General features: G+C 41.5%; 1 protein-coding gene across 1 annotated transcript in view; it reads left to right on the forward strand.

Annotated features, from left to right (window-relative positions):
* Positions 1-1,195: 1,195 nt before the first annotated feature.
* The window catches only part of gabra3 (gamma-aminobutyric acid type A receptor subunit alpha3), a 121,653-nt gene continuing 104,291 nt past the window's right edge, over positions 1,196-18,557 (forward strand). The window contains exon 1 of the mRNA XM_030746757.1: positions 1,196-1,679. The gene's annotated coding sequence lies outside the window, so the exon portion shown is untranslated. The remainder of the gene's footprint in view (positions 1,680-18,557) is intronic.

Consider the following 18,557-nt stretch of genomic DNA (forward strand, 5'->3'; position numbering starts at 1 on the left):
AGGGACAAGATGCGAGATGCCTTAGGGTGGCCCACACAGTGAGGAATCCCCCTTTTCCAGGAAAGCAGTGGTGAATGTGGTGCAAGTTTATGTTGAGTATTTTTTTTTTTTTAATAATAATGAATTATTGATTTAGTGTTTCCATTTTCCACTGCTGATGCATTCAACAGATAGTGGATAAAGACAGACAGACTGCATAATCTGTGACCTTATAATTGACAGAAATATAGGAATGCGCTGCCTCGTGAACTTTTTGTTCAGTTAAAAAAGGATTCTTACAGCGACTCCCTGACAAAACATTACAGTTGATGGTGAATACGGTCATAAGGTCTGGCTTGACTTTACCGAAGTCACTAGTGGGTTCAGACACTAAGTGAGCAGGCGTGATAACCAAAACCACAGAGTTTCATATAAATAATCATATAAACATTAAGTGTTAATATGATTTTTTTAGTCTCACTCCATGAGCCACCACCCCCCCCAAAAAAAAAAAAAATCATAGTTCAAGTCCATGAACACTCACTTTGTTTGCAATCCTTTAAAGTAGAAAGAGAGAAGCTCTTTTATGGATTTCCAGGATTCAAAATACATGTAAGAAACATGTCTCTGCTATCTAACGATAAAGTGAAGACGTTTAGAGGGAACTGACTGTGTGTGTGGGTGGGTGGGGGGTACTAACTACAAAAACTGATTTTACATTAAAATCAACAATGTATTCAAGTTGTAAACTGACTGCAGCGCTCTTCAAACCAATGCAGACCTAATATGCAATTTTAACTGTCAGGTCACTTGTAGCAGTTTTGTCTGTTCTTGACAGATTTGTATGTAGCATCGTGCACATGGGAGTTGCAGAGTACAAGAGTAGTCTTGTACTATTTGCTGCTGCGTGAGCAGAGGTTAGAGGTGACATTACATGCCTTGCAGAAGGGCACCTTGTTCAAACAAAGGTTGAGATGTCTCATGTTTCTACTACCCTGCCCAGATTTTTTTTTTCCATCTCCACTCTTTGATTAGACCACACCACCCCCAAGGTCACAGTGTGGGGATGATCTGCTCCCATTTCCTACTACTGCAATGACTCAGATGAGATTGCTATATCACTGTCAGCAGCAGCTCTTAGGCTTGGCATCTCTGTCAGTCGTGGTTGGACCTTGGGCACCTGCGTCAGTGCTCAATCCGCCGGAGTAAGTGGGCCCACTCACTGCTGCCTCTCGCCTGGGAGGTTGCTGTGCAATAACGAACAAGAAGGGGGGGAGGGAGCCCCTTCCAGCTGTCGGGAACATCACTGACAAGCTGATCAGTTAACAGTGAGCCCTCCCGCAAACGCCCACCGCATGTCCACGCGGGATTTGATCGGCGCGACAGATCACCCCTTCTAAACCAGCCCTCGGGTTCAAGGTTTGCCCCTCCCGCCAAGCACCAATCTGAGATGGGCAGAAGGAGGGGGCGGGAAGGTTAGTTTGAAGAGGGCAGAGCTTTGCGAGAGGACGCCGCTTTTCCCATTATTTCTCCGCTGGATAAAAAAAAAAAAAAAAAAAAAAACATATCCAAATCCAGTGGACGATAAGAGCTGAGGGAGAAATCAGTCGGACCAAACACCAGAACCTCATTAACTCCAAGGAAAGCCGGCCGGGAGAGAGAGAGAACACACAGCAGGAACATCATTCTCATTGCTGCTGGTGAGACTGTTATTATTTTCTTAATGTTAGTCATTACCTGTGATGTGTCTCGCGTAATGTGATTTTGTTAAGATTTCGCACATGTCGCTGGCAGGATAATTGCTGGAAACGGATGCAGATGGGTTCAGTGGCAATGTTTCATTCACATGCAACAACTGCTGTTTGTGTAGCTACCGCAGTATAATTGATGGTTTAACAGGTCTCCCTCGCATGCTTAAGTGGAAAGGATGCTGGTCAGAGGATGCGGGGCTGCATGCGTATGGCTCCGCTGTGGTGGTGATTTCGCCTGGGAATTAAGTAGTAAGCAACAAATGTGGGCGTTTGTTTTGCGCGAATACAGTTGTCACAATGGCGATTTTTTAAGGATCATATATATTTTTTTCTCATGCTCGGGTCGACTTCTGAGGACAGTCGAATAGCTGCACAATGCGACACTACGGCTCGAGCGGCTGTTACTTTCCCTTAATGGGCAATTAACGGCGAAAGCGCGCGCGACGGTTCTGGTAATAATAAAACCCGCACCTGCACTGGTACTCCGGGCTCGTGCTTTGACCCCGCGTGCTCGAAATCATGTTTGGAACGAGTTACCGCAACCTGTGATAAGACTGTTGAGCAAGGGCTAACTTAACCTTGGAATAAACCCCCGCAGTTAAAGCGGAGGGTCTGGCAGCTGTCTGCGTTTAAAGCTCAACTACACCGCCAGCAAAATAAACACCACTGCGGTTTGCCCCCCCTTTTTTTTTTCTTTTCTTTTCTTTTTATCTGGACTGACAAGTTTAACTGACGCAAACAGCAGATTAAGAAATGACGACAGTGGAAAAACACTTCCATGTGGCTCCGCGTCTTTTTTTTTTTTTAATTATTATTATCTTTAATGATTGGCAGATAATGACAAGGCACAAAAAATCTGTACTAGACTGTCTTTATCTCGTCATCCTCTCTGTCGTTTGTCCGCGCGTGGTGTATAGAGTGTCAGCGGGCGCACATGCTGAGCAGTGTCCAGCTGGAATGATGTAAATGTAAAAATCATACAGTAATTCAAAGCTCCCCAAAAAACATCTCCCCAAGTGCAGATGTACATCCAGCAATCCCCCCCCCCCCCCCCCCCCCCCACACACACCCGCCCCCCACACCCCTCTTTAAAATCATGTGAAATTGGGTCAACACACACTACACAAACAAGGCACAATTACAGAATTTGCATCTCTGTATGTTTGCTGCCTAAGAGGAGGGTGACACACACACGGGCAACAAATGGTATCCGTCCTGTCAGAGCGCTGAACGCAGTCCCTGACAGGGGTACCCCTTTGGTTTTAAAAATGATTTTCTTTATGCACAGCATGGCAAATGGCACCTTTTCAGACATCTGCTTGTGCATGTTTAAAAAGTGGTACAGTGAAAAGGTTAACAAGCAGGCTTGAAACGCAGACACACATCAGGAAGAGCTATGGTACTGCATGCATCTTTTCATGCTTAAATCCAAGCCGGTGTCAGAGGCCAGGAGCTCATTTTAATTGCTAGCTGTCCTCCAGGTTAAACCTGTAAGGCATCATTCATGCACAGGATGAATGATGCACATCCTTTTCCTCCCTGATGTTGCCACATTTCTTTTTTTTTTTTTTTTTTTTTAGGAGTTGCTCCTCGTACATCATGGACCAATGTTTTTACCACACCTCATGTTTGATGTGATGCACAGTCATCTGTAGCTCCTGGCAGCCAGCTCTCAGTCTTGCACGCTACAGGGCTCGTAAATGCGATGATGCCCATGAGTGTGACCACAAGTAAATGACTTTTCTCAGCCAGTTTCTTCATCTGTTGAGACATACGGAGCAGAATGCCCCCCACCTCTCCCACACACATCACTCTTCACAGTACATGGGTGTGTGGTGGAAGGGAAGCAAACTCAGACTTATTGACCAGCCTGGAATGTGTCAGCAAGAGCAGATTTTGTTGAAGGAGAAGGTGCTATCTTATCCGAGAGCTACAGATGGATACGCTGTGCTTGTGTGACTCGGTGAACCTGCTACATCTGAAGTGATTAGAGAATCTGTTTTGTAATTGCTATTGTTGGAATTCAGCGTGCAGATGCAGTCAAATAAAACGTGCGGTGAAGACAGAGGCAGATTGTTGCAGGGATTTGCATTATTGTTCCTTGAGGCACTGTAAGACATGATGCTGTAAAATGCAAAGTATCCTGAGTGATTAGAAATTTAATGGGGGTAATGTCTCCCATTGTGCTAAGAAAAAGAACTCACTTTGATTTTTTTTATTTGTATTTTGTATGCATAAGGCAAATATTCGTCCCATAAATTACTGTTAATATCTACAGCATGTTTTTGAAATGCAAAATAACAGCGTTACCATCCACTTCACTAAATTTCCCTGTGAGGAAACTTGTTTTGGAGATGTCAATAAATACTGAGATCCACCACACAGGTCAAGTGGGCACAGGAGTGAGGCACGATGTAACGCTCAGATGATGATAATGATAACAGCTGACAAGAGGTAATCACCAGAGCCCTCTACATACACCGAAGCCTCGACCAGGACCGTGTCAGTCATGACCAATAAGCTCTGAGGGGAAATTTACAGCTTGGCTCCACAGAGTGACAGATGATGAGAAGTGGAACAAAGAAGGACAACGAGAAGGCAGCGCAGGGTTAATGCAAACACAGATGTATGCACACACTTGCTTCCCTCAACTGGCACAACCAAACATCTTTTTTTGAATGAAGCGAAGAAGTGTAGTATTTTGAAGTTGCTGAACGTTTTTATATTGCTTAATTGTTTTCTACGTGCTCACAGCTTCCAAGAAGTTTACTTGCCGTAGTCTTTTTCTTTTTAATGTGAAATCCTATCATTTCCCCCTTTTTTGTGCGTGAGAGAAGATTAATCACAGTAACTCCATTCACATAGGAATAACGTTACCACCAGACGCCTACTGATTTATGCAAATTTCTGTGATTGTCGCTGATTTTCATCCTGTGCACATTTCCTCCTTTAAATATAGTTTATGTTAAGACCTCCACAAGCACAGTGACGTTTATTACTGTATTTTGGCTGAGACAGAACAGTCCTGACAAGAATGATCATGTGTGAAATGCACATCCCGGTAATTTATTTAGGAAGTAAAACTGCTTGCCAGAGCGGCATAAAACATTTTCAACAAGTACATTATGTGCAGAGCAAATGATCATCTGGTGTTTGATGAAAGACTGCAGGAGCTTGAACTCTTGTTGCACAACAACCCAACAACAATTCAAATAGTTCTTGTTAGATAATCAGAGGTCAGGCTTGGTTTTTTTGGATGATTTTTTTTTCTCCCTTTTTTTGGTGATTGAGCCATAGACTGCTTGACAGTTTTTCATGAAGGCTAAGATAACCTTTAGAAGAGAGATTTGCATTTTGCACGATTTGGCACACTTCTGTCTAAATGAATTCATTTTCCAGCTGAATGTGTTTGTATTTGAGGGGTGGGGTGGTGGATATCGACGCGCTCGCACCAGATCGATATAATCAGCTGCCTCTCCAGTGACTCTTATCTTGCGGATGGACTCCACCTCCACCTGTTGGACTGCAGCTGGTGATGCTAGTCGCCATGGTTCCCCATCTGTTGCAGGTTCGGGTTAAAGTGGCTCTCTAACTGTGAGTGGATCTCAAGAGCAGACAAAGGATCGCCACCACCAGCTGCAGTCAAAGATGCTAAAGTTGGAGTATGTCTCTCTGTGGAAATAGCTGAATGATATCAGGACTGCTACAACAGCAATCTGGCCAGTGAGATGGGGAAAATACTAGAAAAACAATACCGAAAATGTTAAACTGAGTGACCCAATATACTTGGGCACTCTTTAGTGTATGTGTCAGAAACACTGTTAGAGGTAAATGAAACGGTTTTCAGCTTTGGAATCTCTATGAAATCTGCATGTTTGTATAGTACTGCAGTCCCTGTTGTTGTTGTTTTTGTAATCATATAGGTACTTGAATGCACATGTAGCTGAAGGTTGTATAACACCTAATGTCACCTTGCTCTGACTTATTTTCACCCACTCTCCAAAACCGCATACGTCTTTCACACTGTCCGTGACCTTTAAGATTGACAGTCAGATCTCCCAAATGTCAGAATCTTCTAAGAGCCTAAAGCTTCATATTAGGACCGGCTGTTCTGGAGAGGCGCGCTGTCTGCAGGTCCTGAGCTGCTCATAAAATGTCAGAGATTATTATACACATTCAAGACCTGTAATGGTGTTAAAGAAGGATACTTTTTTTATTATTTATTTATAACTTTAAAAATGCTGTGCGTCCATTAAGTCATGCATTTATTTCATCATCTAGCAGTGGAAGGGAATTAAAGTATTAAATACTGGGCTTTTGATCGAAGCTGGCAGAGGACTAAAAGGTATTTTTGGCCTTTTAAGGCAAAGGCATTGAGTAGCCTGATTTTGGTCGTGATCCAGATAAGCTGAGAAACATTGCTTAAAGGTTATTGGCAAAGACAGTGAGTGCACTTTTCCTGAATCAAGGTGCCGGGTAAAGTGTAATGTGTGCAGAGGGAGTGGAGGCACAGAGGAACAGGCGAAGATTTACATGACTACATAAATTTCTGGCACACTAATTCTCGTCTCTTGTCATCTCTGTATGGAATTTAAACCACACACTTACAGAAACAGAAATAATTCAGCTCCGGCCATCTCTGCCGCGGGTCTGCCTTGATTGCAGTTCCAAATGCAATGCTTCAGGTGTTGCTTTTGTCACACATTCACGAAACAACACCATCTACGCAGCTGTTGCCCTGGTAACCTAGTGTTTTCAGTTGAAGATGGTGGGGATTATTGGGAACTAAAGGTCCTGAGGGGTGAGAGTGAGCTGCTTTAATTGTCTCTTCTTTCTTTACGTTTTTTAAGCGCACCTGAGTAAACTGTGTGTGTCATTGGGACCTGAGGGTGTCACCATCTTCAGTGCTGAGGATCGTTTTTACTGCATCAAGTGGGACAGTGCATGGAACAGCGAGATACAAGCGATCAGTGTGAGGGGCATGCATGCTTGTTCCTTATTCTGTGACATCCTGCTGTTTGCTGCGGTAATTCTGCTGGACATTCTTTAATGCACATTTTTGATTGAGCAATTTTGAAGAGCAAAATCTTAACGGTGCCCTTTCATCTAGACGGGGCCTGTTGAGTTTGGGCTTTGAACCAATTTAAATGGCTTCATATTATCTACCAAAAAATGTGTACGTGCAAATGACCCACAGATGTTTTATCTAACCTTTTGCTGCCTCAAGGCTTAGCGCTGCCCTTAAGATAACACTTACTGTAGGCCTCGCCTGTAATATTAAACAGGGTGGAAAACAGTAGTAGTTTAGACATGTATTATTTCACAATCCTGTCTACACTCGCACGTAATTCTTTTGCTTGTGTTTTGTGTTAATAAAATGTGGTTATTTGTGAGTCCTTACTAACATAATATGGCAATGCTATTTAAAAATAAACTCACTTTATTGTCAGGGCAGCACAGTGGTTAGCACAGCTGCCCCACAACAAGAAGGTCCTGGGTTTGAATCCACCATCTGGCCGGGGCCTTTCTGTGTGGAGTTTGTATGCTCGTTCCATGTTTGTGTGGGTTTTCTCCGGGTACTCTGGAGCCCAAAGACAATTAGGTTAATTGGTGATTCTAAATTGCCCATAGGTGTTAGGAGTTAGCCCTGTGACAGGCTGCAGATCTGCCTAGTGCAGGGGTGGGCAATCCCAGGCCTCCAGGGCCGGTGACCTGCAGGTTTTAGATGTGTCCCTGATCCAACACACCTGAATCAAATGGCTGAATTACCTCCTCAGTCTGCAGTCAAGTTCTCCAGAGTCCTGCTAATGACTTCTATATGTGATTCAGGTGTGTTGGCTCAGGAACACTTCTAAAACCTGCAGGACACCGGCCCTCGAGGCCTGGAGTTGCCCACCCCTGGCCTAGTGGTTACTTTGCCTCTTATCCTATGACAACTGGGACAGCTCGCATCAGCTGGTTGTCGTTTGTGGTGTGCCAAACAGGTGTGGCCAACGGAGAAGCTGCAGAACGCCATCTCGTGGACAAACTATGCAGCTTCAACATTCATAACATGGTTGAAGGGTGTTTCTCCTATCTCTTCTTTGCTTTTTTCCCCCATTTTTACTTACGTATCATCCATTATAAATGCTGACACTGACATATTGGCAAATAACTAGTAACGGTCAATATATTATATCAGGCTCTAATCAAGAAAACAATCATCACATTGACTAATAATTAAAAAAATAGCTGGTCATAGCCCTCGTAGAGAATGAGCAGGTGGAAATTTATTCGTTGAGCCATGTTCAGAAGTCTTCATGGTCTTTTTCATGGAGCCATCTGACTGTCAAATATACATTTTTGTTTCCTCTGGCCTGCAGTGCTGTCTATCTGTATAGCTTGTTTTGGTGTGTGTTGCCCTGTTTTGGAGATACTGGCTGTAGAGATGTTTCTTTACTGTAATGGAACTGGATGCCACTTCTTTTGTGGTGCTCGGAAGATCATTTGAAAAAGAAAAAAAATTGCAGCAATATCTTTTTCCAGAAATCATGACCAGGGTACTCCAAAAAAGATCCACAAACCTTTCTGTGAGTAGTTGTAGGTGGGAACTGATTTCCTTCTAAGAAACTACATCTGGCAGTCAAAGAAAGCCTGCACCCGCCTGCACCTAGCTACCATTAAAGTGCATTTGAAATCACTTACATCCTGTCAGAGTGTCAGAAGCATGAGCATCTTGACATGGGTAGATGAACTCTTTCTTCTGCACAGTGATATGGTTTGCGCGTGTTGTAGTTCAGTAGTTTCTACATGAAAGTGCTCCCTACAACTTTGTGGTCTTTTGTTTGTTTTGGGTTTTTTGGGTTTTTTTTAAAGAAACTAGGTCAAGATTTCTAGAAAGAGACATTGTTGCTGAGTTTTTCAAATGTAACTTTTTGGTGCTTTGAGCTCCCCAAGCAACTACCATCAAGTTCTATTATATCTCTACAACAGATCTCTCCAAAATCACAGCAAAACCATCTAGATGGATAAATAGCACTAAAGGCCAGAGGAAGATATGATAATTTAGTGTGTGTGTGCGTGGGGGGGGGCATACCCTATGCAAAGTACTGTAATAATTTCAATGTAGTTAAAAGTATATTTGCATTCAGTTTTTTCTTCATAAACTCTCCGCTGAGACCATAGTGCTTATTGTTTTTATCACAAGCTGCCAGATGATTGTGGGGTTTTTTTGTTTGTTTGTTTAATGTGTGTAGCTTTTGGCCGCCTTCATATCATCTCAGCCCACACCGTATTACACCAGGTACAGCACAGTAAAAATGTATTTGTCACAGATTATTTTACATCACTGTTGCACAAACACAGAGTAGGTGTCATCGTAGCTGCCGAAACATATCTTTAAGATGCACAAGGGGATTTTCCAGTTTATATTATAACATAAATTGTTCCTGTCAACAACAGTAACTATGAGATTTCTCGCCATTTGCCACAGGAAATTTGTTAGTCAAGGTTGTAACGCATGACAAACATAAATACCTTAAACAAAGGGAGTCATTTAGGGGTAAGAAATGTAAAATCCTGAGAGCCGTCAAAGCAGCAGGAATGCAAGAAGAATAAATATCAAAGATGATTTTTTTAAAAATACAAAAAGAAAGAAAAAGCTTTAATTGCGACGCGTCCATGTTGGAAGCTTCAGAGCTCTGACAACAACAGCACGGTCACCTTTAGTCTTTAACCTTGACAGAAAAACTGTCAGGACGCTCCTGTCTGAGGATTTCATGCTGCACACAGGGCCATAAGGCAGCTTAAGTTTAGAGACAAGTTAGGGCTAGGTCATTCAAAGACTACCAAACATTAGAAGCTCTAAAAAAAAAAAAAAAATCAATGCTAAAACATTAATCCAGTGAGATGGTAAAACAGGGGATGCTTCTGTCTCTTCACTTTAGTTAAAAGCTTTCTAGCAGCTTAGATAAAACAGGCGCTGCAGTATTAAAGTGGTCATTGTGGGCACTTAAAAAGTTATCTGGACATTTTAAGGATCATTTTACTGAATCTTTATTGCAGCTATAAATATTCAAAACTTACTGAAAGGCAACAAAAAAAGCAAGCATGGATTTTCTCAGATGTTTTGACTTCACAAGCACTTTTATCGAGAGACTGCGCTGATTTATTAAATTTGGTAGGTGGCCATTTGAAAGTGAATTGCAGACATGATATACCTCAAAAACAAAATCATTTATATCTAAGGTTTTTCCTGTTTGGGTGCATGCTTCCATAAGCTTTTATTGATATGGTACTGCATCTTGCACAACAAATAAATGCTACACTAAAAACACCTTTATAAGAACTTTACAAGAGGCAGACCTATGAATACTTCCTCACTGTAAAACTAGGGCCATTCAAAGACGTCCGCAAACAGTAATCACTGCTGTCAGCACAGTGTCAGTTTGTCCTTTAAGAGTGACGGGAGGGGAGTGATCTTTATATGAAACTATGTCTTTAACACTTGATGTGTATAAATGTATGAAAAAGATGTTTTTTTCTGTAATCAGCCAGAATGCCACCGTAATGTCCCTGAGCTATGGAGTCAGACCTTGGCTTTACCACGACACATATCCATGAAAACCACAGACAGGCGAGGTGACAACTTTGTTAGACTGAGCCGCCCACCTTGAACAAGCCTGACTTCTTGCCAAGAATGTGAACACAGTTCCCTGGGAGGACAGAATGACTTGCAGCAGTGATTCTGTCCTCCTGTAAAACCTGTCGCAAGTGACCCTAGATAACATGGTCATTTCTGCTACGTGTTTAAAATAGGAAGAGCTGGCAGTAGCGATGCAATTCCTTTTTTTTTTTTTTTTGTCTTGTCAATGGAATCCCATAGCTGCATGATTCTGTTGTCTTAATTGGGGCGGCACAGTAGCGAAATGGCCACACACTGTTGCCTCACCTCAAGCAGGTTCCTGGTTCAAACCCCAGCTGCTATGTGGAGTTTGCATGTTCTCCTTGTGCTTGCATGGGTTTCCACCAGGTACAGCTTTCGCTCAAAGTCTGAGGAAATGCAGGTTAGGTTAATTGGTGATTCTAATTTGGCCATGAATGTGAGCTACATAAAACGGTTTAAGTGTGTAGAATAAAGTTCTGCATGAATGCAGGGATAAAAGCACTGGGTGGCCAATAAAACTAGAGGAGCACTATATTAATGCTTGTATATTACAGTACATGATATTGTTGAAGCAAATTGGGGCAGTTGATGGATATACACAATCTGAATCTATGTACAGTCCAAACTTTTGGCTGGTGCTGTATATAATTGAATAAAACCAAAAAGGTGTTCAATTTTGCAAAATTATTAGAATTTGGGGAGGGGGAGGATTGTTCATGGTTGAGGGTTATGTCAAAACACCCCCAATGCTTAGCACCCAGAGCAGAGTCCGTTTAGGATTAGAATAATTCAACAACATCATGCTATACCCCAACGAGCCAAAAGCACCCGTACCTAACATGCTGTTAACGATCGCCATGCTGCCAAAACTGTGCCAGCCCGCCTCAACCTGGACTGGAAAGAGCTCTTAATGTGCCCCATGTTATCTGGCATCAAGACTGAAGCCACAGAACCTTTTGAGGTCTGTCATTACTCACCATTGTGAGCAACACTTATGCCTATGAACAACCCCTTAAGTCTCGCCATTTAAGAGTGAGGCTTCACTCTTAACAATTTGACCCTTGGCAGAGTTAGTCCTTTCTTTACATCCTGCCCCTTTGTGCCACTTCCTTTGCTGGCTATTTTGAGTCATCTGGATGTTTCTCTCTACCCACACCTAGGTGTATATTGTAGCTATATTGTAGACATACACTTTGTTTCTTAACCTGTATATTTGCATATTATATTTGGGAGATGTAGGTGATAATGTAGCAACTGCATAAAAATTCATGATAAAGTGAAATTTAAAGCTTGCTTATCACTAAAAAAGAAAATCTTTCTGTCTTAATGTTGCATGTTCTTGTCTTCATGAGTTTGCTCCCATTTTTTTATGTAGCTGACTTGAATTTTACCTACAAGACACACACGCACACAATAAACTGGAACGGGCGAGTGGTCTGTGTTTAGTGTTGTGTGATGAGTTACGGTCAGAGTTTTCAAGAAGTAAGTCTGAAAGTTTTCAATTATGGATGAGAGATGAAGGGAAAAAAGCAGGGGAGCTTTAGTGAATATAAACTCGGTAGAAGCTATTGTTGGGAGTTTTGCTGGCCTTTAAGTCCATCCAGAGAGAAGCCATAAAAATAAATTTTGTACCCAAGATGCACATCAATTCAAATACAGATGCTGGACTATAATTTTAAGAAATGCCAAATAATCAATGATTGCAATTATCGTCTGCCAGTTGACGAATTCATTGACTGTTTCTGTACTTGACTGGATTTTTCTGTTGATTGGTAATTACTACTTTGTAACAAATGTTTATTGAAGTACTTTTTATGATGGCAGGCTGCTTTTCTCTCTTTGATTGCTCAGTATTAAAAGGAAAAGACAAAAGCAGTGTGACCTTACATGGACAGACTGCAGTAAGCTGCAGTTACCAAATAATGCAGACAGGAAGGAAATATCACAATATCTTCTTTTTTGCTCTGACATGGGTCTTTTCATTGTTACTAGGAATTACATGTAATGCCTATATTTTATTTAGATGTTAAGGAGTGTAGTCAGAAATAGTGTCGTTTTCCATAATGCCGATTTTAAAATTACTGTGTATATCTCAGCCGCATTCTGTGATGCTCTTGTCTCTTAAACTGATGAACTTTGAAACATTTACATCTTTGAACTGATAGACGAGAATGAAATGATTATAGTCGCTGTGAGCAGTGCCTCGGGAATTGAAAGCACTTTCAGCTTTGTTGGGAACGTTGGCTGCTGTTTATTTTAAGCCCAGACTGTGCCCTCACAAGTTTCCTTTTTATCAGAAAGGAAGAAGAGAAGGCTACCTTTTGAGAGGCAAAAACACACAGAGAGAAAAAAAAAATAACAATATTGACACACTGTAACGATCTCTATACAAGTCAGGACATTGTGACCAAGGTGCTTTCAAAGATTTATAAAGCTTGCTAAAAACTTGCTTCACTAGTTTTTTTTAGTTAGCTGTGTACGTGTTGTTGCCCTGAATAAAGAGTATGAGGGGACTTTGTTCCATATGAGGTTAAAGTCAAAGTTTTTAATTAATGGCACCCCCCAACCCCAATCCAATTTATTAGCACCCTTGTAAATATGCACACTTATGGTTGTGTTTTTACATCTAAATCAAGATAACTATCTTCTAGTCAAGCCTCGATTGTTAGAGCTACATTTACCTCTGGTTTCCTTAAATTATGTGATGCTTCCTACCTTTGCACACACAAATGTACTCAACAGTGCGTGTCCAGACTGAAGCAGTGCTGGAGTTCATCAGCCCCACTCTGGATTTGTGCAGAGTAGTGTGACCCGTGCTCAACTGAGTCTTGTTTGTCCCGGCTGTAGTCAGCTACACTTCCCAACCAGCAAACTCCACCAGAGTACTAACTTGCTGCAACAGTGGTCAAAACTGCCTTAATCACAGAATCACTGACACCAGTATGTCAGCCTGCGTGGCAGCAGCCCACACAGAGCATCCAGACTTAGGTATGTCTGTCACAGATACTCAGTCACACTTTCCACAGCTGGACTGATGCAGTGGACAATAGTAGCCAGAATCACCAAGATGATGTTTTCAGTGATACCCTGGCTGCCATAGGTGCAGCCAGGGTTGCACTCACCCTTGCTGCGTTCAGCATCGTTCTCGCCAGAGACGTGCTTGCCTCAGCCGCAATCGGTCGTGCTCACTGGAGTGCTACACAGCCCGAGCAGCTGGCGTTGTACGCTACATGAGACCGAGCAGCCGTAGTCGGAGTCACACTTGCCAGAGGCACCCTCACAGCTGCCATCATTCACACTAAGTGGGATCCTACTGGCCACACAAAAAGCGCCAGTAAACAGCTCTTCCACAGAGACTCACAGCAGGGCCCAAAGCAGATCGCAGCTCTGCTCAGATTCACATGCACCTCATCCAGCTGAAGAGAAAAACAGTTATTATCCAGACCAGGGAAAGATAACTTGCAGTGGTTGGGGGGACACAGAAAATTCTGTGAATATATTTCTGTGCATGTGTTTGTGCACCGTGGTAACATTTCTGGATCAAATTTAAAATTGTCTTTCCATCCATCTGTGTGGTGTAATAAGAAGGTAATGAAACTCAGTGTGTGACTTAAGATTTGTGGGATCCACATTTGCAAAGTAAGGCCTTTTTTTGATGCAGTGCATCTGCTCTTGAGATAAGATTTGCTGTTTCTTGCAAGCCTAATGTACTCGAGGGAGGAACACCATCAGTAATATCTCTGTGTCATATGGAGAAATGGGTGGCCAGCTCTTGCCTATGGCAGAACCAGAGCCTACATAATGTATTTGGCTGAATGACGATAAGTCTAAATATGAATTGCCTATTTAAAATTCAGTCAAATGACTGTGCTTGTTAAATACATTAACATTTGAAATAATATTCCACTTGCTCACATGGTTAATCTGTATCAAATTAAGATAATTCTTCAGGTTTCAGTGGAAATTTGAGTTTTTAAGACTGCATATTTCTGAAAATACAACGTTATTTCTTTTTTATTTTATACAGAATTTTAGCACCTTTCCAAATTCTTATTCCTGTGTAAGATATTAATAGACTTTCTCTCATTTCAGAATTTCAATTGTTTTCAAATTGAAATTTAGCTCGAGCTTAACTGGAACAACAGATCAGTTTCAGTTTATTTCCACAAATGAAGCAACTGTCTGGCTTTTGAAACTATCCTCATCCACTCTGCTGCACATTTATATCATGTGTTGTTATATAATACCTCCTTGAATCCCTACAGTATATCCTTGTTTAGATAGGATACAAAAACGAGAACTCGTATTTAACACAATTTACCACTAAGTGGCAAAGACAAGCCTGTAGAGCTTCAAGGTGAACTGCAGCATGGATTTTTGATTTATGGTTCAAATTATTCTGTTGGGCCAGTATAGTGCGTGTACTGAACTCTACAGCTCTTTGTATAGCTATTACCTGGGAGTGAAACCTTGCATTCCAATTACAGTTGGGCTATATAGCTGTCATTCATGTTAGTAATGACTATAGCTTTTACTTACTCTGAATCCTAAGCCTGCCTGTGAATACTTTGCCTTTCAGTATGATTGATGATACTTTTAAGTTACAAGAAAAAAAACATTTTTTTTAAAAGGCAGGATTCAATTTGTAAACTAACTGTGCATGTTCCAAATGATTTTTATTGCACAAGTCCATATTCACCTTGAGGTCTGTCCCAATATCGGGTTGACCTATGACCATCTATTTGTGATCTCTAACTTCGATGGCTCGGTATACTAATTCAGCTACCATAGCTGTAGCGCAGTTTTTTTGGACATGAGGCTGGGTCTAGAGAAAAAAAGTCAAAGGATCAGCAAAGTGACAATTAAACCGGGGGGGCATGCACACTTAGGAAATTTCTGGCAATCCATCCAATAGACATTTAGCTCAAAACCTGAAATGTCAACTTTATGTTTGTCCTCTAGGATTTCTAAGTCGTTAGAGTTCATTGTCTGTACAAAATTTGCTCTTTTGACTTGCTGCTGCTCTAGAGGAAATGTCAGAGGATGTGTAAAGTCACTAAGCTCCGTTCCTCTGGGACCACAAATGTCTGTACAATATTCCATGTCAATCCATCCAGTAGTTGAGATATTCTGGTCTGGACCATAGCAGCAAATTGCCTGACAAACTGACACTGCCATGCCAAAGACCCTGCAGCTAGCAATGCAGAATGCCTGACATGTTAATGCACAGACTGTCTTTGTTACAATTGGGATTCAAAGTGACATATGGAGTATTTGATTGATGGCAGTGACATCCCACTGGAGAATAAACAGTCCGAGTCATGTTTTTGCACTTGTGCGCCTGAAATCGTAGAAAGAACCACAAGATTCTGAGGATGAAATGAAGTTAGACAGATATTTGCCCTGTGCCCGGCTCCCATTTCTTCATACCCTGTTTAACTGATGACTTTGGAGGACTAGCTGCCAGTCTTGTGAATGGTCTTTTATGTTGAAATATTAATGCTTTTACATTTCCAGACTCACTTCATGTCCTAGAAAGCTGTGATTTAAGTCAGGGTGGACTAGGTTAATGGGCCAACAAATACATGGTTCCCCAGATGTACTTACAGTGGTAATAGACAACGTGTCAGTATTGCAGTCTGTAAGACCAGATCACATTCCCATTTAAAACACCCATTTGTATTACACTAATAAGTAGGCAGGTTTTCTTACATATCTAGGTGACTTAATGCCAACCAAATGACATTTATGACCCCTTTGCAAGCCAGGGGCTCTCGCCAGCGAGTGCAAAACCATCCAGAATTCACTCTTGTTTCACTTTCCCTCTTCACCTTCTTTGCCTCCTTAGATAATGAGGTTCTTTTTCACAGCTACTGCAGTTGTTCCACTATCCGCTGTTTAAGCTACCTAGTGAAACCTGCCGAGTAAAATGAATGCACTTACCTCTGCATGTCTGTGCAGTTCAGTCTTCCTTTTCCCAGGCAGGTTTTGTACCTGGTAAAAGACAAACTGGCCAGGCGTATAGACAACCGTCTAAATGCAGGAGGTTTTATAGTCATTACACTGGACAATGCATGTTTGTTATAATTAAAAGTTAAAGCAGAAAAGTTTCCTAGGTGGCACACTATGACTCATTTTGGTGTCAGTGCTGGTGACTTTATGATTTCTGTTGTGTTCTGCTTTTAACCTTTTTGCAGCAACCAGACTGCGGGTGCCATTCAGTCCGTCACCAATTAGTAAGGCACACCTGGCTCTGCAAGATGAAATCCACTGAGATGTGACAGTACATTAAAGTAATGGTTCATTAGTGGTTCAGAATATATTGAAGTAGCACTTGGAAAAAGTATTTTGCATAGCGCCTGAAAACTTCAATATGGTATGGATGGTACAGCTCATTAACAAAACTAGACAGTGTGAAAGTTTGAATGGCTGAGCTGCTGTTGCTCCTGGCCTCATCTTAAAATTGTCTTGTTAGCCGTATACTTTATTGGATACGAAGGATAAAAATTAACAGGATCATAAGCTACTCTGTACAGAGTGATTCCTTGTTCATGATTTATTGCATTCTGGCTTGAAGCCATTCTTCTTTTGGGAAGCATATTTGACGGAGCAGTGACTTGGCATGTAATGGTGAACAACTGACTGTTCGTAGTTGTGTAATGGATATTTTCGTTCCTTGAAAGCCTCTGAAGATAATTATTCTGAGGCTATAACATTACCACGAGTTTACACTGATTTATTAGAAGTTTTGGTGACAGCTGTTGGCACGGTAATTTTTAATATGGGTTATGGAGAAGAAAAATTAACTTAATTTCATTGTGAAATTTCTTTCAGTGAAAACCTTGAAAGCATCATTCCAGGTACCAAGTGCGTTGAGGCTGCTGTGAAATCCGACACTGTAATAAGGTGAATGAGAGCTTTTTAAAGCTAATTCTTTTTGGTTTTTACTTATTTTGATTGTATTTTCCCCCTTGAATTTATTGGCAGAGGACTGTGATAAAGAGGCTCACCAAGCACCTCTGTTTCAACAATCAGACATCGGTGAGGTACTTCCAAAAATGTATCAAGTGAGCAGTCAGCAGGTTAATAATAAAACAATTACCGCCATGCAAACAAGTGGAGCATGCTGTGACGTAAATAATGCAGGTTACCCCCCGCCGCAGGCCAGTTATCAGCGTGCATTATCACCTCAAATGTGATTTCTCACGTGATAATTTAGATGCAAATGGAATGATGGTGACAAAACTGGGCCCAGACTTCTAGCCTTATTGTATGTTTTCATTAGCCCAGAGTAGCCTCAGAGCAATGCATCGCCTACATTGTCTTCGACATTTCATTATATCTGAATTCACGTCCTTTCTCTCTGGCAAGCCAGTGCATGGATGTATCTAATTCACGCTTTGCCAGGAAATGCTCATTTGTATTCCCATAGCAATGTCACTGTTAACTGATTGGCTAAACATGTTTCACTGTGTTCAGCCTTAGTTCTGTGCATCAATACAGCTCGTGAGCCTCTGTAGGATGACGGTAAATCTATCAGTCGAGCTCTCACATTCAGCTAAAAAAATACATTTATTTTTCATATTGCACTGTCAATACTGCCTTCTGCAAGGATGTTTTAATTGAAAAAGCAGCAGAAACAGATGTTAGCAGCGCACAGGAAACTGCCGCCACGATGATGATAAAACTGGTTTCTCCATCTTTGGGAGTGGATCAATTAAAAATCTTGCAATATGTAAGGGGAAGAATAAAAAGCATGGAAAAAATATTCATATAATCGGACCCTGATCAAAGTCTGTTCAGCCTGAGAGAATTCTACCATTAGTGTGGGGGCCACTGTAAACAGTCTATAGTTTAAACTGTTCATCTCGCTTCTCAATCCCTTCCTTCTGGTGCCTACTTCTTCTGATTGTCAGCCAATTTGATTCGCCTCCTACTGGGCAAAGACTTTGTTCCAGCTGTAATCATAATCCATTGAGGAGATGCAGAACTTGTCACAGTTTGAACTGGGATATTAATTTTCCCTCCATGTGGGGACCTGCTATGCTGGCCGTGTAATGCTTTCAGCTTTGAAGGAATTTTGTCTGCTTAAGCCTTGTGAAAATGTTCCATTTGACATCTATTTTCTGCTAAGAATCTATTTGTGCTAATGGTCCGAAGAAAAACATCTCTTTTAGGAACAT

Source organism: Archocentrus centrarchus, chromosome 14 (genome assembly GCF_007364275.1).
Source record: "Archocentrus centrarchus isolate MPI-CPG fArcCen1 chromosome 14, fArcCen1, whole genome shotgun sequence".
NCBI classification, from domain to species: Eukaryota; Metazoa; Chordata; class Actinopteri; order Cichliformes; family Cichlidae; genus Archocentrus; species Archocentrus centrarchus.